The sequence below is a fragment of the Herpailurus yagouaroundi genome, unplaced genomic scaffold, assembly GCF_014898765.1.
Source record: "Herpailurus yagouaroundi ecotype Mexico unplaced genomic scaffold, PumYag 28, whole genome shotgun sequence".
Lineage (NCBI taxonomy): Eukaryota > Metazoa > Chordata > Mammalia > Carnivora > Felidae > Herpailurus > Herpailurus yagouaroundi.
In genome coordinates, this window is record NW_024412376.1 from 56,604,742 (window position 1) to 56,627,272 (window position 22,531).

A 22,531-nucleotide genomic window follows, 5' to 3' on the forward strand; every position below is an offset into this window, starting at 1 on the left:
TACCAATGGAATCAGATAATGGTCACTGTTCTTAGGGAAACATGAATTTCAAATAACTTATTTTCATTTTCTGAAATTCATACCCTTATGTGTGCTTGCTGATATTCAGGTAACTAGGTCAATTCCACTGGGTTCACGAGTGTCAGTTCTCAGAAATTCATAACTCCAGGTGAACCTTAGAGTACATAGGTCAAGTTCTAGTATAGAATCCTGTTGGAATTTTGATTAAAATTGCATTAAATTAAAAGACTAAGTTTGGAGGAAGTAAAATATTTATAAGATTATATTTCTTTCCATGTATTTTGACCTGCCTTTATGTTCTTCACTGAACTGAAGTTACATTCTTCATGTGGATCTATCCTTAAATTTCTTTTAACATTTTTAAAAATAACTTAATAATTTTGCTGTATTACCAAAACAGTTTTCTGACATGTTTTCCTATATAAAAACGCTCCTGATTTATATTTACATATATGTTATATCTATACACATTTATATTTGTAAAATATATTTTAACTTTATGTATAAATACACACATACATTTGAATGTATGTATACATACATTTGAATATATGTGTATATACATAAATACACAGATACATAACACAGAACTTTATTTTAGCTCTAATATTTTGCAGGTTTACAAATACTATACAGAATTAATGCCATTTTTTGATCTCCAGTTTAATTTGATATTTCGAGATTTTTTTTTGTTTCCTTTATTACTTGGCTTACACTTCCAGAGTAATGCCAAATGAGATTTGTGATTCTTCGGCAAATGTCAGAATATTATGTGTGGGGAAAGACAATCTGCCATGAACCTAGAGCATCCCTGCGTATCTGTATGCCAAAACCGCAAGGTTTGAACATTTTTGTGCCTGGGCTCTTTTTCAGGAATGTGCTCACAGTGAGCAACTTTGTGGGATGAGATAATGTCACCCTCTGGAACCAAGAAGAGAATTATTTACTGCTCCCTCTGAAAGAGTGGATTTCCCAAGTCAATACTCCTCAGCTTTGTTGCAAACTCACTGCATGTGCAATGTCCATCTAGCACCCCATTCCCTACATTGCCTCCATGGGACTTGATGAGAAGGGGAGTTGATGTGCTTGCTGATACTCATGCTGATTCTTGTGCCGTCCTTTGACTCTGATCTCATGTTTCATGTCTTCTGCCTGCATCATGAAATAGTAATAGGCTAACATATTGTGTCGAAAGTAAGATAAAATTGAATCATAGAGGTACTGGGTGGCTCAGTCGGCTTAGCGTCCGACTCTTGATTTCGGTATAGATCATGATCTAATGGTTCATGGATTTGAGTCCCACATAGGGCTCGGTGCTGATGGTGCAGGGCCTGCTTGGGATTCTCTCTCTCTGCCCCTCACTTGCTAATGCTCTCTCTCTCTCTCTCTCTCTCTCTCTCTCTCTCTCTCTCAAAATAAATACACTTAAGTTTTAATTGAATCTTAAATCCAACAATTTCGGTAATGAATATGAGAAATAGATGACACGGGATGTTTAAAATGGTTTTAAACAAGGAGATGATCCAGGGCCCTACAATTTGGATTTGGGGATATGGGCACAATACCTGGGATTGGGTAGCAAATGCATTTGCCCAAGTGATGAGCTGGACAAATGTAAGGATCTCTTAATATCCTATCTGTTAATGAGGCTGAACAATGAGAGATAAAATTGAAACAAACCCATGAATAATAATTTGGTTGTTGCTTCTTCTCCTCTGGATAGTAGAAAGGAGGGATGCTATGATGGCAATGTGGCAGCAAGTCCCACAAGCCACAGCTGGAAGATAATGTTGCTGTGGCTGTGGAGTTACCAGACTTAAAATGAAGGGCATCAGCAATAAGGACCTTCTTATTCAATATAGAGCTTGACGTGACCCAAAAACATTAGAAGTTTGTTTGGTAGAGCAGCAAACATGTGGACACTCAAATGCAAAAATGAATCAAAGTTTTGCTAACAAACTGGTCTCCACCACTGGGTAATCTGCAATGAGGCAGAGCCATAGAGGCATGCACAGGGCAGAAGGAATAGGGCCATTGTGTTCAGGTGCTTAATGGATATGGTACACAGAGGAAGAACTGGCACTCTCTTGGCTTCCCTCACTTTGGAGTTAAAGGTCAGGAAGGAAAAAAATCCTCCCTCCTGATACTTCCTATCCCCACATCTAGTTTTCCCCTTCTCCCTGCATTCCATGCATTCTAGGCCCATGTATCTTTATACCTGATCCTATGGAGGAAAACAAAACAAAACAAAACAAAACAAAACAAAACAAAACAAAACAAAACAAAACTGAATTCAGCTAAAAGGGTTCTTGCAAGGGGAGGAAAACTACCCTGACCTTGGACATGAGGCCCTCTGGGCCAATTCAAGGTATTCTCTTTCTGCCTCCTACTTCTAAATGTATAATGAATAGTGATGTTTAATGTTCATGGACTGTGAATGCCCAACAGTATCAGAAGGAATTCACCCATTCAGGGACAACTACATAGGAGAAAGTCCCTATCTCCTCATATGGGGTCTGCAGGGGCAAAGTAGAAAATCAGGAGAAGGGGAAATCACAGTATAAGTTAAATATTTGATGGCCGGTAGAGGACTCAGAGATACCATTCCCCCGTGCTGCAGCATCATCTGTCTCATGCAGTCTCTAAGCCTTTCCAAATCAAAGACAACTATTAACCCCGCTGCTAAGCTCCTATGGAGACTGAATGTTTGACCCATGGTAGCTTTATAATTCTCTAGCTTGACATCCACATTTTGGAGATCTTCAACTCAGATTCAATGACTAACAAGGGAAGGACCTAAGAGGGCTCACTTTTCATATGAAAATGGTGCATGCTTGAGAGCGCAGCTGGCCTGTTGTCACATGAAAAAGTGGCAGCTAGACCAGAAAGGAAACCCTTACTTTCCACTCCACCACTTAAGCAAAGCCAATTGCTCCATGAAGCCCTTGATTTACAAATATCTCCATAAATTCGTGGCTTGGTTCATTCATGGTTTGGCTAAGTGAAAGTCTAACGGTGTTTATTAGAAGGTAGCTGTCATCCAAACTGAGTGGCAACACTGGAAAATCAATAGGAAGGTTTGGCTTCTCATTTTCCTTTGGCTGCAAACTGTGGAAACAAATCACAGCTGCCAATTGAATACTAGATTACTTATGGAGATGGTCATGGTTAAGGGCTCATTCTCTGTTGAAATCTACTGGAATCAAGTTGCTGCTGAAACCTGTAACATCCAAATCTCTGTCACTGGCACTGAGATTCATCATCACACCAAAAATGGCAACACATCCACCTCTACAGACTGGGAACAAAGTAAACAATAATATGTCTCTGATGTCAAGGCCACAACTACACAACTTGCCATTCCTGCCAAAACTTAGCCTGTCTCATGGATGAAGGAGACTACATTGCCCTTTGACCCTTTCTCAAGATTATCTGAGTTACCTCAGAGCTACCAAGACTCTGGTTTAGAGTATCTCTTTTACTGTGTGATCAGCTAACTGATCACAGCATTATAACCCTTAAAATCATATCTGTATATTTTTCCTTTTATCCAACGCTGACAATAGTGTTTATTTGCCACAACGAATACCTGAAAATGGGGCATATTCAGGTGTTTTATGGTCATTTTATTCCTCTTATAAACCTAGGATACCAGCATTATTGAATGGTAGAATGGACTTTAAAAAAGCCCACTCTACATCCCTCAATTCTGGTCCAGAAAATTCAGAAAGGTAGTTTGGTCAGTGAATATGGTTTTCCCTAGTACGGGTACATTTTCTCTTGCCCACTCCCTGGGTAATTATCAGGATAAGAAGGATAGGGAATTACGTAGACATACATCAAAAATTTATAATTTAATCTGGTCCATTCCTGGGCATAATGAATCTTTATTTTCTTACTGCAACTCCAGACCAGCCTACTTGTTATACCCTTTAAGTGCCAACTCAGTCAAAGGAAGGTGAGGACATTCAGACTCAATTCTGGCTCAGCCATACAGATTATCTTGTTGCACTGACATACCCTTATATTATAAAGACACTGACATCTTGGTTGAATACACTATTCATTGTGTCTACCTAGAGTGAACCTCTTAGGCAAATGTGATGCATATAATGGAGCCCTGAAAAAAATGTTAGTTATGGTAACGGTACACATTAACTTTGTATTTGTTGAGAGAGAGCAAGAACCATGACACATAGGGAGGGAATGCCTTAGAGTTACCGATTTGGGGATGGGGTACAATTAATGTATCTTTGTCTCCTAGATATAGCACCACAGCCTAGGGAAACAATCAGGGCCTCCTTAAGGAAAGCAGCAGCTGCAGCTGACAATCTGACCTTTTAAGTGGTTTATAATCCTTGTCTATGTACTATAAAGAAAAATTCATGTGGACATGTCTGGTCCAGAAGTATTCAGATATTCTTACAACGTCAGTGGCAGGTCTTCAACGTGCAGTCCACCTCTGTATGTTTATAAACAGGCCAACAGTCAGCACAACTTTTTTTTTTTCATTCTGATTCCTACAAATTCATACGCTTTTATTGATACCCAAGTGGATTATGTTATGTATGGGACTGAGGCTGTAAATACTTGTTAACACTCTCCACATTAACCAATGGAATGGTGATCCAAATCAAGTTTAAAAACAAATGGCTAACTGTTAAGAGTTGTGACTTTCAGGTTAAACATTTATATATGGGGGGAAGTGGGTCTTGTAATGTCCTGAGGATTGAGGACTGAGGATGAGAATTATTTTTTGGCATATCTATTGCCCCCTGGAATTAACAGCAATAACAACAAATACCAGTATATCAACTTTCTCTCTCCTGTATGCATAATAATGGATAATGCACTGGTCTTAGGCTACATTTTGTCTGTCTGAAGTAAGACCAACTTATTCTCTCTGAGACATATTCATAGTTGGCTGGTTCTGTCAACTTGGGGAGGTCACTTCTACAGGTTGATCTCAGTGTTTTGCTTGGAGCTCTGTTAAATAGTTACAGATAGTAGGAAATAATTAAAGGCAGTATGAAACAAAGTGAACAGATTCGATCCCAACCTCTGTCATTTAGATTAATCAGAGTGGACAATGGAGTAGCACATTTATGTGAAAGTTAGGTTTGTCCAAGAACATGTAAAACAAATTGTTGAGAGAGGCAACACTGACGTGGTTGCAAAGCAACCCCTACATGTTCTTGCTGGCTGTATCAAGAACCCAAGCCCTGGCAACTCTTTACCTGGAACATTTCAAGGCTTTGTTTATAATAAGCAACCACGAGGGATGAGGTAATATCATCCTTTGGGACAAACAGTGGGCTTACTTCCTGCTTCCTGTGAAAGAGGTGGACTGCCTAAGCTTAACGCTTCTCATCTGTGACACAGATCTGCTGCATGGGCAGTAACCATCTGTGCCTCTCCACATCATGCCTGGGGAAGGTGGGTACTTGGGGAATCAATACACGTCTTATATTCATGATGTTTGCATGACATAATAAATGAGTAATAAATGATACTAAATAATAAATAAAGTATTTTCTTTCTTACCCAGGAGTCTCATGCTTTCTGCCAGCATCCATCAGACAGTAACGGGCTTTCAAGTAGGTAACTAAATCCCAGACACAAATACATACCCTCGTGGAAATTCATAGCATACATTATTAACCTTATAGCTCTAAGAAGTCTGGTCAAGAAACCTTTCTAAATATTTTAAACCTATGTTTTCAAAAACCCGTATGTCATACTGGAATGTGCTGTTATCAGGATTCTTTAATTTATTTATTTATTTATTTATTTATTTATTTATTTATTTATTTATTATTTATACCTTTAAATGTTTGATACATTCTAACATTTCTTCACTATTAGACATTTTCTTTTTTGTTTCACTAATGAATATGGAATAGAGTTTAATACCTCATGCTCTCAATAACAGCCCTTCCCAACTTTCTTCTCTCTTTCATAAAATAACTTGATCTTTTGCTAGAGAACTTGTTCTCCAGATTTGCCTGTTGTACCATAGTTTATATGTTCCAAACTGTAATTCCTCTGCTATTCCCTAATAAACTCATTCTGCTGGTAAACTAACTTTAGGCTATTTTCACCTTTCAGGCTGACAGTATCAATGTACTTTTGATATTAAGGTTCATTTTAAAAATCCTTATAGTTAATTCATCCAACTTTAGCCAGCTTGACCACACATAAAATTCCTTCTCAAATTTATATTCCATTACACTTCCACAACTTTTTAAATATTCCTTCAGATTTTGTCCTTTATTTTTCCCTTTTCCCATTCTGAAAAACAGCCTCACTTTAGAACAAATTACTTTTTGTCTCTCAACAACAAAAAAAAACATATCTTTATTCCTCCTACCTTCTCTTATTGAAAATATATATCCTATTTTCTTGCATATGGAGTTGTTTACTTATTATCACTAGTAGTTTAAATTACATGGATTAGAATTTTTAACCCTTAAAAATCTTAATTAAAATAGGCATTCCATTTTGTCTGATTTGAGAGCCCTTGCTTTCAAGTGCATTTCTTAAATGATCTTATCTACTTAAAATGTATCTTTAAATCTTCATTGTAATTCTCTTGAGGGCGGCAGCAGTTGGTAAGATTCTGGCCACAAATGGAGTTCAATGTACATTTCTGTCCAGCCATATCTAACTGCAAATGAAATACACCCACATTTCTGTTTAACCATATTTTGGACCTCCCAACCTGATGATTACCAAGCCAAGTTCTCAAGACTCAAAACAAGTTCTATGTAGTAAGATCTCGCCATTTTTATATATATCTATGCCTTACAGGACTACAGTTTTCAGACATAAAATAAGTAAGTGTACTGGAAAGTGGCACATTCAACCTTTTGGAACCCAAGGGGGGCTTTTTTTTTTTAAACTAAGCCTTGGGTCTTGTGGAGCCAAATTAATATCTAAGACAGATGTGTCACAGGATTGGGGATTAGTGTACCTCATGGGACAGACATTTTCTTTAGATTGGCATTCTTTAGATAGCCCATTCTGTGACCAATATAACCTAACATAAGAGTCTTAAAGTTAGGTGGCAAGTGTTCTAATAGCTTTTCAGTGCTTGACCCAAGCCGACCAATTTTATGGCTTTTGGCTTCCAAGATTTCCATTAGCAACAGCTTTTACCTACATAAAATAGACAAACAAGCATGTGAACACTAACACACCAGCAGTAACCAAGAGATATTACTGTGGATGTGGACTGGGCAGTAGAAGGCCTTGTCTGCACCACCAGCAATTCCCTGTATAGAACTGGTGACTAGGAAAAAAAAAAAAATGAACAAGCAGACTCCAACATATGGGGACTACAGACAGGGATAAACTGCTTTGTCAGCCTTAAAACAAAACTTTATCCACCTAGGTCATCACACTAGATCCATTCTAGCTTAAGTTGTACCCAGTCTGAGTTTGGACCCAGTGGGTTTCTAAATCAGAGTCTCTGGCTAGCAGTCACCAGCAGTTCTCAAGGTGAAATATGGAGAGGGATTTCATACAACTGAGGAATTACAGACTGAACCAAAGGCTAGGAACTCAGGTTATGGATAGAACCATCTGTGAGCCCAAGCTGACCTGCTAAGGCCAGGACTTGAAAGCCGATTATATCAGAAGCTCAATGCAAAGACAGTGGAGCTCAGAGCCGAAAGAAACTTACCCATGGTCCTTGGAAATGGTAAGAAATACGGAGAAACTCAAAGGGGTCGTGGAAACCATGATTTGCTCCTCCCCCATGAAGCTGTCAAAAGTTTCCTTTGGATGCTGACACCGCCACCAACTCTGTTAAAAAAAAAAAAATCAACTGACTAAATTTTAAAGACATTATTGGCTTTGTTCAATGAGTCATAGATTGGGCAGCATACCATCTAGCAAATAGAAAGGGGCTCCAAGGAGCTATACAAAATGGAAGACTTTTATATGCAGAACGGAGTGGGAGAAAGGAGTTACTAGCAGAGTGGACTGTTTGTGGCAAGGTCACTTTACTTCGGGGGACCGCAAGGGTCTATCAGGCAGATTACCTCACTGGTGCTAACCAGGTAATTTCAGATTGACTAGTTTAAGTTTTCCATTCCTGGGAGATGCTGAAATTGTAATTAAGTTAAATATTAGGTCTCTGGGCTTAAATATTAAGACATGGGCTTAGCACAAGGGACCCCATTTGGGGATGTTGTCTCTTTTTTTAAACAGATTGTAATAGATTGTGTGTGTTGGCGGGGATATCAGCAAGGATTTTTCATGGAGGAATAATAATTCATACAGACAAACAAGGAAGGTAATGAATATCAGAGAAATGAACCATCATGTGTATAAGCAGAAACTTAGACAAGCATTCTAAATGTTTTAGCAACAGTGGATACTCCAATTTGAATTGCAAGCCAATACGTATTACAGAAATCTCAAAAGAAGTTAAATGTTAGGTTGGTTACAGGGCTCCTGGGTGGCTCAGTCGGTTGTGTCCAACTTCACATCAGATCATGATCTTGCAGTTGGTGGGTTCAAGCCCAGTGTCAGGCTCTGTGCTGATAGATCAGAGCCTGGAGCCTGCTTTGGATTGTGTCTCTTTCTCTCTGCTCCTCCCCCTGCACTCACTTGCACTCTCTCCCTCTCTCTCTCTGTCTCAAAACTAAATAAACATTACTTTAAAAAAAAAAAATATTAGGTTGGTTACTTGAGTACTAGACTAAGAAACTGATCTCCAATGTTGTTCACAACTGGTATTATCTGATGGTATATGAGATAATAATCTGTATAAGAATAAAAGCTAATTTTATCTGGTGGTAGAGGCTATAGGAAGATATAAAAAGTGTGATTTTGGGCTTTTGAGGCTGGGAAATGTGCACTGCCATTAAAAACAATAATAATCAGGTTTTGGAAGTATATAATTTATTGTTTCAGATTTTTTCCCCAAAGTCTTTGTTAAACATACGGTGTGAATATAGAACCCAGCTAAGTATTTTATAAAAACTTTATTATTTACTCCTTAGAATAATAGTCCTGTAAAGTAAATTCCAACTATTATTCTCAAATTATACACAAGGTACGTGAAGATTGGAGAGCTTACAAGGCTAATAATTGACAAAGTAATGATTAGCCGAGTGTTTTGAGTCTAACATTCCCATACTTAAAACACTTTTCCCAATTGTCTCCCTGGAGGATTTGGGAATATTAAAAGTTTATGTCTACACATCTTACAGTTACTCATTTTATTATTATTATTATTATTATTATTATTATTATTATTATTATTTTGTGTGTGTCTAGCCTCTCATCTAAGAGCAATATGAATTTCAATATTGGAAATTACATTTAAATACAATGACAAATATGAATCTTAGATAACTCTGCTTAGTAAGTGGGTTCTTGGTGGACAGATTTCTAGTAGTGAATTATGAGTCAAAGCTATTCTTGAGGCTTATTAACATAAATATAAGTAAAATGGAATAATAATGGAATGATAATGGAAGCCACATTTCTATAATTGAAATAATCCATATTCTGTAGTACCCTAGGTTAATTTATAAAATTAGTATGAAATGATAAATGAATAGAAAGTTACTGTGCTACCAGACAAAGTTTAATTTGCTGAAGCAGTGTTCAGTTTAGTGATTCTACTTCACATTTGCTTTTCTTTAGATTTTTTTTTGTCTTTTCTGATATTCAGACTGCAAAATGAAATGATGTTGAAAATGTAATAAAAGCCCAAGTTCTTATTATAACATGCTTTTCTATGTGGTTGGATTCATCCCATTTTTTTTCCATACCATATATATTTTGTTTTTTGGTTCTAGGTCTGATTCTTTTTTTTTCAGTTTATTTATTTACTTTGAGATAGAGAGAGGGTGCACAAGTGGGGGAAGGATAGAGAGAGGGGGAGAGAATCCCAACCAGGCTCCCTGCTGTCAGCACATAGCCCAATGTGGAGCGTGACCCCATGAACTGTGAGATCATGACCTGAGCTGAGGTCAAGAGTTGGTTGCTTAACCAACTGAGCCATCTAGGCACACTTTAATGATTTTTATAATAGATTATATTTATGTAATTATTTGCTTTATGAATTTGGACTTTTTAAATGTAAATTATGTCAATATAGCATTAATACAATGTTTTAATCTAAATAAAATAGCTAATTTAAGATTATTTGACTTTAATCATAAACATTATTTATGCATGATCAAATAAATACCTGTCATACTGTCAGCATACAAAAATATGCATTGAATTAAGGATACAGGTTTAAAAATGAGTTTCAAGGCATTCTATGAGAAAATATTACTGTTGATATTATTACATTATTATGTTTATTATTATAAAATATATACAAAGAATGTCAGATATTTCTAGAGATATCACCACCAAGCCACTAATGTTTTCTACATCTGTACCATGTGTAAAAACTATATTTTCTGATAAAATGTATATATTTTAAATGGATTAATTCACTTACATTTTGAAAAGTTCCATACTAAAACTTTCATAGATCTTGTATCCTAGTTTGTCTCCTTACATCCCATGAAAACTCAGTATTTTTTGAGGCAATGGAATCACTTTTAGAGAATGAGAATTTACTTGATATAAAAAATCAAAATTATCGATGATTATGTAATTTTCATAGAATTTATATTCAGCATTAAATTTCAGTGAGATTTATTCTGAATCCAAATTTACATAAGAAATTTGAGTAGACAACATGCAAAAGAAATAGAATTTAATTGAATATAAGGCATTAATTGAATTTTATGAACATTTGAAAAATTCATGTGTAATAAACTTCTAATGTGCTTTTTAAGTTGTTTTTAATTTTCATTCTCTTTTGAAAGTCTTTTATTGTGTAGGAGTTGAGTCAGGCCACCCCAAGATGTGCCATGTGGGCATGAAGATTATTCTGAGTTGAAGGCAGTTGAAAGCCGATGGGCACAAGAAAAACATTTGATCCTCCCTTAACTACATAGAATAATCTGAATTGGGGGTCTCTCCCACAATAAGGGTTATTAACAGAGCCCTTTTAAATGGCCCTCAGCCATTTTAGCTGAGTGACCTATATGTATGGCAGGGCAAACATGATCACAAAACACCTGCTCTTATTGTTGCCAGGTGGACTGGGGAAACCCCAAGCCTTAAGCCCTCCCCCTGGCCCATCCCCGGGATGTCCCTGAGGCTGTTAGTTTCATCACAAGAAAGAGTTAAAGGATGGACCAGACACAGTGGCTGAGTGGTACAAATGGGAAAGTTATTAAAGGGAGAGTACACTCTCGAGATGTGAGAGTGGGCGAGCTCAAGGGGAGAGCTGAGATCAGTGTTTGGTTCTCTTTTATTGACACTTATTAACTAGGGGGTGGAATATTTATTATTTGGGGAGGGGAGTTTTTTGGGATCAGGGTTTTGTGTCTTGACTCCTTTACTTGGTCAGGGTCTCCAGGTTTCTTTGTCTTGGCCTGTCTGGTTTGATATGGCTTCTTGTGACTTTGTTTTTGGAGTGCTGCCTTGACAGGTCTTTAACTTTCCCCAATAAGGGGCTATGAATCCCCCTTTGCTGGCCTCCAGGCATCCTATTAAAGCTTAACAAACTGTCTACTCTAACATTATTGCCCTATGAATTGCATTCCTTTCTTCTGAAGTCCCAGACTCCTGACTCCCTTCTCTTTACTTTAAGAAGACATATATATTTCATTTTGCCTGTCTTTGGAATTTCTATTTCTGTGTGAATTCCTCATACAAATGCTATTAAATTTGATTTTCTCCTGTTAATCTCTTTCATGTCAATTTGATTCCTGGTCCAGCTAAAAGGACCTTTGAGGAGATAGGAATTCTTGCTCTCCAATAACAGCTACACCTTCAGCTCAAAATTCAGACAAATCAGCTCGTCTTATAAGAAAAAGAAGTTGTAAGATTTACTAAATATTCTGTGACCTTTTTACTACAAAGTAAATGTACTCTGACCAAAAATGCTGTAGAAGCATAGTGCAAATCTTCACCTTAAATATTAGATACATCAGTGAAGGTTCCTGTGTTCATTAATTCAACCAACACTTAGAAGTTCATAAATAGGAAAGTCATACTTCTTGTACTTAAAAATTTTCCATATTCATGCAGCAAAATATGCTCTTAATGATATATAATTTAATTGGTGCAACTATAGATGTATGCTTAAAGTGCTATAGGAGCACAAAGGACCAAGTTGATTAACTTTAATTCATGGGGACCAGAAAAGGACAATTCAGTAAGCTTTATGGAGAGGGCAGGTGTGGACAACACAGTAAGAGATCAAAATATGCAACACTCCATATTCCAGGAGTGTTTACATTTACAGGGGTGAGACACAAAATAACCAATTTAAATTAGTAAGTTATACTAGAAGGAGTATATAGTAAGTATACTAGAAGATCAGAGTGTATAGGAAGTAGAGGGGGTTTACATCTATAAAGAGAGTGATCAGAGACAACATCACGGAAAAACGTATATTTGGGGGAAACTAGGAGTTGATGGAGAGAGAAATGCAGATGTTTGGGAGATGAACATTACCGACAGAAGTAAAGTGGTGAATGTGAACGGCTTTAAAATTCAGGAGTGACTGGCATATGAAAGTAACCGCAAGGATGTCAGTGTGTGGGTGGAGTAGCATGAATAAAGGGGCCAGCTATGAAATAAAACCAAATTGGTCAAATTGACAGAATGAGGAATCTCAGGGGTGAGAACTGGTAAACTATGTCAATTAACTTTCCCTCAAGCAAATCTATCATTGACTTTTTCTGTTAAATACTTGTGCTACTTATTCTTCAATTTCCTTAAAAATTTCTCCCTTGCATTTGGTGATAAATCAATATAGGTGGTAGATATTTGGGGTTAGACTTGTTTGTTCTTCCATTTTCTCTGAGGTTCTTATACAGATAGGTCCTCTGATGAGATGCAGGCATTCTTTCTTTCTCTTGATTCTCCAAAGCAATCAACTCGGAAAAGACCTGCTGTGCAATTTAGTGATTTTTTTTTTAGTTTAAGAAAAGCACCCAACTGAAAGAAATTGATGCATTACTTTTCTTCATAGTGTATAATGACACAGGTTTAATTAGATATATAGAATCAATACAAATAATATGCCAGAAGAATAAGTCATTGTTATGTGTAAAATAATATTCTTCATGGAGAGCTCAATTAAAGAAATACACCAGGCTATAAAGAATTAGACAAACTAAAAATAAAGGTCTAAAAAATGTAGTAAAGGAGCACTCATCTTGCAATATCCCCATACTTCAGTAAAAAGGAAGATAAATTTGATAAAGATGGCTGACCACTAAATAGATTCCTACAAAATCTTAGCCATCAATTCCAATAATTCCTAACTCTGTGTTGGGAAGCAAATTTTGCCATCCCAAAATATGCCTGTTTGGTATATGATTATTCTAAAAAGCTGCACACACAAGAGAATCTCTGAAAACCAAGTTGAAATTACCCTTTCATAAGAGACATTTACACATATGAGGGAAGTCTCCCTTTGTAAGGGTGCCTCCCTCAGTACTCTAAAAGGAAGATATGTCTAAATCTCTAGAAACTGTTATCAGTACGGAAGCCATGAACTTAAATCTATATAACAACCTTACCCTTTTACTGTGCTTTTCCTGGCAACTCTCATAACTGACTCCCAACGCCTTTTGTCTTCAGCTGGAGATGGTATATAAGGTAATGGCTTCAGCCATTTCAGAGAGTTACTCAGGTTTTCTGATCTATGAATATCAGAAGTATACATATCATTAAATTTTATATTTTTTTCCTCTTATTTTGTCTCATGTCAATTTGATTCTTAGACCAGCTAGAAGAATCTTGAATGGCAGAGGAACATTTGGAAGACAGTTTTTGTTTGTTTGCTTTAAACTAAACATTCTCTTGCCATATAACCCAGTAATCACATACTCACTGACATTTACCTAAAGGAGCTGAAAATTGGATGTCCACAAAAAACAAAAACCTGCACATGGATGTTTAGGTCAGTTGTATTCATAACTGCAAAAATTTGGAAGCAACTAAGATGTTCTTTAGTAAAATGGATAATCCAACTGTGATATATTTAGACAACAGAATATTGTCACTAAAAAGAAATGAGTTATCAAGCCATAAAAAGACATGGAGGAAACTTAAGTACATATGATTAAGTGAAAGAAGCCAATCTGAAAAGACTACATACTCTGTGATTCCAACTATATGATATTAGAAAAGGCAAAACTGTGGAGACAATAAAATAACCATACTATATGATACTATCATGGTTGGGGATATGTCGTTATACATTTGTCCATACCCATAAATTGCACGACACCAAGAGTGAACCCTAAAGTAAACTATGGATTTTGGATGATTATGATATGTCAGTGGAGGTTCACTGATTGTAAGAAACAACCACCTGGTATGGGAGGTTGATAGTAGGGGAAACTAGATATGTAGTGACAGGGGTATATGAGAACTCCCTATATTTTCCAATCAATTGTGCTGTGAACCTGAAAATGCGCTAAAAATTAAAATATACAAAAAGCAACAACAACAAAACACTGGATAACCTACTATGTTAACCTAACTTACTATGTTAACTTACGATGTAACCTACTATTCTTAAACTACTACGTTAAGATGGCGCAAAATTTTCCCACTATTCTTACTAAAAATTAAGTGACACCTTTGAACAAATACAGAATCTCTCCCTTTAAACTTATATGTGGCAGACTATGAATTCGGGTCTGAGACCACATCCTGTGCCTGATTTAACTGAATCCTTTCAAAATCATGCTCAATATTTTAAAATGGTTTTTCCTTAGAAACCCTGAGACATAAAGTCATAACAACCTGAAAGGACACATGGAGAGAATTCTGCCCTGCCTACTGACCAGGAGATCTGACTGCATAAAAGTGTTCTGCAGTAAAGATAAGATGAGCTGTCACCACAATAAGACAGACCTTTTCAAGTGCTAATAATCACCCACATAGCTATTTTTTTTTAACTTTTATAAAATTTTGGATGTTCAGTCCAAAGTAAAAAACAAACCAAAACAAAAAAGCAGCTGGATTAATACTACTCATAAGAAGTTAGTTCCTCAGGAATACTGGACTATGGTTCCAAAAAGGACTTAAAAGCTTAAGTTTTCTAATGTAACTGATATTGGTTCTGAACTCAACAGAAGAGAGGTACTCTCACAAATTTATTCCTATTCTTACACACTGCCTTGCTGTTCTAATCACAGTAGGGTTATTTCAATTACAATAAGAATCACATTTTACTAGAAAACAAACATGTAATTTGTTATTGAGGGGAGGCATAATATGTGACCCTTAGCACAGGATTATTTGGAGTTGAAGGCAATCAAGGCCTAGCAGACTCACTATGAATTTGTTTTTGTTTTTGTTTTTTTTTAAGAGAGTTCTCCTAACTCTTTAAAAGAATTAGATAGGGGGTCTGCATCAGGAAGAGAGCTACTATCAGAGGTAACATTTTGCATCAGAAAGACTTATCTGCATGGCATGGCAAACATTTATTTACCAAATATTTGCTTTTCTAGTCTTCCAATAGGTACCCCATAATAAAACGTTGGTACTAGATGATGGCCATGGTGTCTTGTGTCTTGTTTCACATATGGCAAAAAATATTTGGGAAGAGAAAACAATTACTAAAGGGACTAAATTATTACATAAATGTGATGGTGCTTATGTGATGACAGCAACTCAGAAAAAAAGTATTGACCCTTACAAGGAAAACTCAGTTAAAATTTTAGATTATCAGGGCCCAAAGTCTTCATAAGGAACTACCAGATAATACTTAAACATTTTAAAAATGCAAGAGGAAAAGGCAACACAACAATTTGTAAAATTAACATATGGCCAAGAAAAATCTTTGTGGATTGCTAATCTAGAATCTAATTCAACTGTTTACCATTGGTATGATATATTCAAAGGTTATTCTCCCAAATTAAATAATCTAATAACTTTTAAACAGTTTTATTGATATAGTTGATATACAAATAATTTCATATATTTAATGTGTAGAAATCGATTAGTTTGGATTTATACAAACGCCCATGATCCATCACCACCATCAAGGCTCTAGAGATTTGTTGTACAAAGCTGTTAACAATACAGTATAGGTACTTCAAGACTTGTTAAGAGGATACAGTTTATGTTAAACACTCCTACAACAACAAAAACAAAAACAAAGGCACACCAGGGAAATTTTAGAGGTGTTGGATATGTACTGAATTTATTAGAAATTTAGTAATTTTGGGGGCGCCTGGGTGGCTCAGTCAGTTGAGCGTCCAACTTTGTCTCAGGTCATGATCTCACAGCTTGTGAGTTCAAGCTCCGCGTCGGGCTCTGTGCTGACAGCACAGAGCCTGGAGCCTGCTTCGGATTCTGTGTCTCCTCTCTCTCTGCCCCTAACACACTCATATTTTGTCTGTCTCTCTCAAAAATAAATAAACGTTATTATTTTTTTTTTAGTAATTTTGTTATTCTATCTTAATTTTGATAATTGCTTTGCTTCGTATTTCCTATACACTTGGTGTGATTAAGTTTTGGGTTGATGGGGGGGGGTGTCTAGAGCCTATGGACAAGAAAGAATTCTTGAAGACATCTTTAGTTCAAAATGGTGATTTTATTAAAGCATGGCACAGGACCTGAAGGCAGGAAGAGTTGTACTGGGATTGTGATGGGTAACTGATTATATATCCTCAGGTTGGGAGGAGATTAGGGATAGAGTAAGTCTCTAAGGAATTTTGGAAGCAAGGTTTCCAGGACCTTGAGAGGTTGGGTGTTGTTAGGAAAACCCCATTTAGTAAAATTTCAGTTATGACACCCGTCAAATGTATATCAGGGGGCCATAAGCTTGGAGTATGATTGCCATCATATATCTTGGGTCAGTTGAGATAAAGGAAGTTTCCAAAGGAATTTTTATGTTAAAATAGACTTACAGGATCCTGGGGGCTGGGCTAATGTTAAGCTAAGATTCCCTTTTGCTCCCAGTAAGTGTCATCATCATAGAGGCAGCTGAGCTCCTAGAGGGAGGTCACTTTGCAGGTTTAAAGAACCTGTCCATGGGCTGTAGGAGGTAAGGGAATTTAATTTTTATTTGCCTTAGTTTCCCACATTACCATGGCAGGCACTTCTTTTGTTCTTGGGTAGCCAGGAGTGTCTGAGTAATATCACACATATCCCACCTGGAGGGAGGGGTTGCTGTTAGCCTGTACTTTTCCCTCAGCTTGCCTATGCTCCCTCATCAGATGGATATTTACAGGGCTGTAATTTGCTCAGAGAAAAGTAGAAACAGAAAGGAAGATAACTAGAAACATTATAACGTTACTATTTTATAGTAAGAGGGAAGAGATTATAGAGCAAATACAAATTAAAAATAAGAGACTAATTCCCCCTGTTGAATATAAGAAAACTCTCCTCCTTTTTCTTAGTGGATTTACTTTAAAAAAAAAAAAAACTGATTAAGTTCTTTTTCTGTCTCTTTGAAATGTATATAACCTTTTTTAAAACTGAATAAGCCTCTTATCAGCTTCAGGAGCCAAGATTGTCTTTCTCAAAGACCTGGGAACTGTCCCTTTGAAATGTAATCGTCAAGGAAGATGGCACCAGTTTCTGTAAGAGGGTACAAGCTTCACTTCAGAGGGCTCTTCCTCCAAGTTGCAAACCTACTTCTCATAAAGATATGACAGGTTCTTTTCCTGTGGTTAAAACCAATTAGCTAACACAGATGGTTACCCCAATTTAAGATGAACTGTGTGTGACAAATGATGCTGTGAGGTTGAGGACTAATTATTGTTTATCTTGGGAACATGTATGTATGTGATGGGTTGTATCTTCACTTGGTTACATAAAAGGATAAGATTTCTTTCTGCTCTTGCAATCTTTTAGTGGACTGCCTGTGATGTGCATTGAAGTCTGGTTTAGGGGTTATTCAATAATAACAATGTTTTCTTTTCTCCTAGGGAAAGAAAGAAATCCTTTTGTGAGGAAGGGAGGGGATTTTGTTTTTAATTATATTTCCCTAATAGTTGCCCAGTAAGCAACTGTATATAAAAGTTTGGAGTCAGGGAAGTGATCCAGGCTGGATACATAAAATAGGGTACTGCCATTCTGTAAATGCTATGTAAAGCCAGGAGATAGGCTGAGATCACTAAAGGGGTGAATAGAAACAGACTTGAGAAGATATCAAATCCTAGTACTGGGCCACTCTACTACCAAAAAGAGAATCTGAAAAGTAAACAGAAAGAACAGACCATGAAGTGGGGACACAGAATAGTATAGGGTCTTAGAGGCCAGCTGAAGAAAGTATTTATAGGTCTGTGGTGTATTAAATTGTGTAAAATGCTGCCATTAAAGCAAGAAAATGCAAAAAATGCAATATTAGATATAACTACTTGAAACCGTTAGTAATCTTATTTATTTTTTTATTATTTTTTTAAATTTATTTTGACACAGAGTGTGAGAGAGAGAGCATGTGAGTGGGGAGGGACAAAGAAAGAGGTAGAGACAGAATCCCAAGCAGGCTCCATACTGTCAGTGCAGAACCCAGTGTGGGGCTCAAACTCACGAACCATGAAATCATGACCTGAGCCAAAATCAAGAGTCAGACACTTAACCATCTAAGCCACGTAGGCACCCCAAAACCATTAGTAATCTTAACACAGTTGTTTCGAGAAAGAGGGAAGTTTAAAACCCCACTAAAGTAGATTTAATAGTTATTTCAGGTATGAAGATTGGTATGCTGCAGGTGGCTCTCAAAAAAACAAAAACCAAAACCCAACAAACAAACAAACAAAAAAAACAAATGTGAGGAAGTCAAGTGAGTACAAACACCATGTTGGATAGTTTGAAATCAGCCCTAGTGGGAGTACATATTTATACCATGAATTTCAGAAAAATACTTCAAATCAGGGTTTTGTTCTCCAAAAAGCTGGTTGTTAAATATTCACCAGCATACCACTGAATGAAAGTCATATGGGAATGAGTTTGAAAGATCAAAAGAAAAAGCAGTAAGTAAAAATAATGTCTTCAAGAAGTTTTTGTCTAAAAAAGAAGCAAAATACATACATACATACATACATACATACATACATACATACATACATACATCGGGCAGAGGCTAAACAAAAAAAGTGTGCTGGTAAAGAAAGATGTGTTTTGTTGTTTGGTGTGTTAGTTTTGTTTTGTTTATCATCTAGAAGTAAAAGCCACAGGAAGCAGATTAAATGCTTCAGTCAAGAGGAGACAACTGATGACATACAAGAGGAAAGGGAGAAAACGGGGCTGTAGGCAGAAGACGGGATCTAGTGTGCTAACAATGGGGTTGACATAGCCCCTGGAACTACCAACCATAATGGGGAGGAGGACAGAGCATCTGGGTATACCTGTAGACAGATAATAGTGATGGAGGTTCTCTGTGAATTGCTTTCTTTCTTCAAGAGACATTAAAGTTTGAATACATATGCCTTGTATGATTTCATTCTTTCACACAAGACCTTCAGAGGCCAAAAAAAAAGTTTACAGTCTAATTACTTGAACATATATGTTAAAATACAGCATATTCAATTCTTCACCCACTGTGTTAGATTTATATATTTAAGTAGGACTACAAATTGTGTCACTTCTTTAAACAATCCATAAAATGATTAAACTGAAAGAGCCATTTCATACAACTTTTATACAGAGTTCAAAAGTTCTCTGCCTACCTAACTCACATCAAAAATAACAACACCAGCAATGAATTTTCTGACTCAGCCTATAAATGGTCATCCCAATGAATATTTGCTATAGTCTATTAGATGACAGCCTGTATAATGTACGGGTTCAGACTAGTTAACCCAAGATATGTCATTTTGGCATGCAGAGCATTTTGAGCTGAAAACAATTAAGGTTCAAAAGATTCAGGAAGAAACTTTAACTTCCTCCCTAAATATCAAAAGCATTTGGGTGGAGGACCTGCTCCAGGAAGGGAATTATCACCACAGGTAACTACAGAATAATATGAATTAAAGGTGGCAGGACAGGGAGGAATTTAGCAAATTCCGGTTGTTAAAAACCAAACATTTACTTCTTCTCATCTTCCTGTAAATTGTCTTCTTTCCCTTTGAAGTCCCAGACCCCACCCTGTTTCTCCTCAGTTCACATACTCCATTTTGCTTTGCAATATTTCATGTTTATGTGTATTCCTCATATGAACATACTTACATCTGAGTTTCCTGTTATCTGTCTTAATTTAATTAAATTTAATTTAATTCTTAGACTAGCCAGAATAATCTTGAAGGATACAGAACAATTTTTTTCTCCCCAAAATAGAAAAAAAAAAAAACATTATATTTGCTAACATATTCTGTGGACAAATAACTGATATCAACCTTACTGCCAATTGAGAGCAAAAGAAAATCCAATTTTTCAGTTCTCATGTGTAGAAAGCAAAATTTGCCAACCTAAATTTGTCTCTTTGACATGCAGATTATTTTGGGCTGATTATTTTTAAGAAACAGAAGGCTCAGAAAGAACCTTTGACATTCCCCCCACCCCAACCCGCCTAAAATAATTTACATAGGGAACCTGCTTCAGGAAGAAAGCTATCATCATAGATAAGAACCACAGCATAATATGAATTATGTATGGTATTGGGGAGGACCCTATCAGTCTGTTTCTTAAAATTCCTATGTCCCATTGTTTCCTTATGGTGCAGAAAACATCTGTTTACCAAACATGTACTCTCTTTCATCTTGCTGTGAATTGTCTTCCTTCCCCCCTGAAGTCCCAGACCCCTACACCTTTCCCCTTAGCTCTAGATGGCATACAAGCTTCAATTGCCTGATTGCCTGTGGGCCTCATGTTCTTATGGACCCCCTGTAAGAGTGTAACTAAATCTTATTATCTCCTTTTAAGCTGCCTCATGTCAATTTAGTTCTTAAGATGAGCCAAAAGAACCTTAAAGGATATATTAAATGGTTCCTCCCCAACTACAGCCTGTCTTTTTTCAAGACTATGTATATAATATATAAAATTTATATACATGCATAGAAGATACACATATATATGGTTACTTACATGAATGGAGTTACTTATTTTATTAAATAAGCTACATAATTAATATGGCCTTTGAAATAATGAGCTATTTTCTTCTTCTCAGAATATATAATGCATGAAGATGGAACATTTTTGAGATGGAACACACACATTTTAATATGTGTGTGTACACACAAATTGTTTTGTTTCTTGCAAAAGAAATCTAAACACAAATTTAAAATGTTCTTACATCTTCATGTCCATTCAGTACCTCTGACAAGTCAGAACGGGAAGATTTAAACTGCTATTATTGTCACCAACTATCCACATGCTTTAATAATATCCTATTCAACTGACAGAGTGACAAGCCCAGCATCTTTATCTTATCCTAATAATTTAATTTGCAAACAGCTAGCTCAACTCCCTTACCTTCCAGGCCCAGTGTCAGCCTTATTGAATGAAAATTCAATTCTCACTAAAGGCCCTCCAGGGTAATTACTGGTCTATGGTGGACAGTTCTGCATTAAGAACTCTAGGTGAAATCCAAACAATGTGTCTTTATAGTGATAAAAATCCTATCTCCCTAGATTTACACTTCACTCCTCTAGCAAAACAACCTAATGATTTGTTTACTTTCTATACTTTTAGGGCAGGCACAAGGAATCAGTTTTTGTTTTTGTTTTTGTTTCCAAATGATTCTTAGTCCTTTCTCCTGTTCAGTTTCTCAAGCATATTTCAATTTTAGAATTTTTCCTTTGTTTAAAAATGTGTAATTATAGTTATATTGATATTTATTTGGAATTTCAAGGTACAAAATAAATTTCCTAAAGTTCTTAAATAGAGCTGAGTGGATTTTTTTTAAGAAAATTTTTACTCAAAAAAACTAACTAATAACTGCAGGAAAAAGACAGACTTGAGATTAATAATAATAAGTATTTGATTGATAAAATGCTTTGAGAAAATGAGTAAGCCACAAGTTGATGTTTTATGATCAAAGGTGAAAAAGATTTTGTTTGTGTCTCATAGTACAGATATCTCTGAATCTGAAAGTCAATTTCAAGATTGTCATTTAAAAAAAGGGGGGGGGGATAAACTTCCTAGGTATTTAACTAAATAAAATAATAAGAGATTCTGTCCAAGAACTCTGTGGCAAACTCATTACTCATTTCCCCATTAGTTATTTAGTCATTGTCTACCTGAAAAACTAAAAAATCAAAAGAGAACCACAAAATCACTTTGAACTCATGAAAATAAAAAGATGCTAATATTAAAGAAAAAAAGATACAAGCTAGAACCTTTTCTTTTCTGTCATTCACAATTACATTTCTCTCTATCCATCCCCAAAAGATGAGAAATGGGGTTTTGGATTTTCTGAATTAATCAGTCCTAGGTATTGTTTATTGCTATTATTCATACAACTGATAATATATATATATATATATATATATATATATATATATATAAA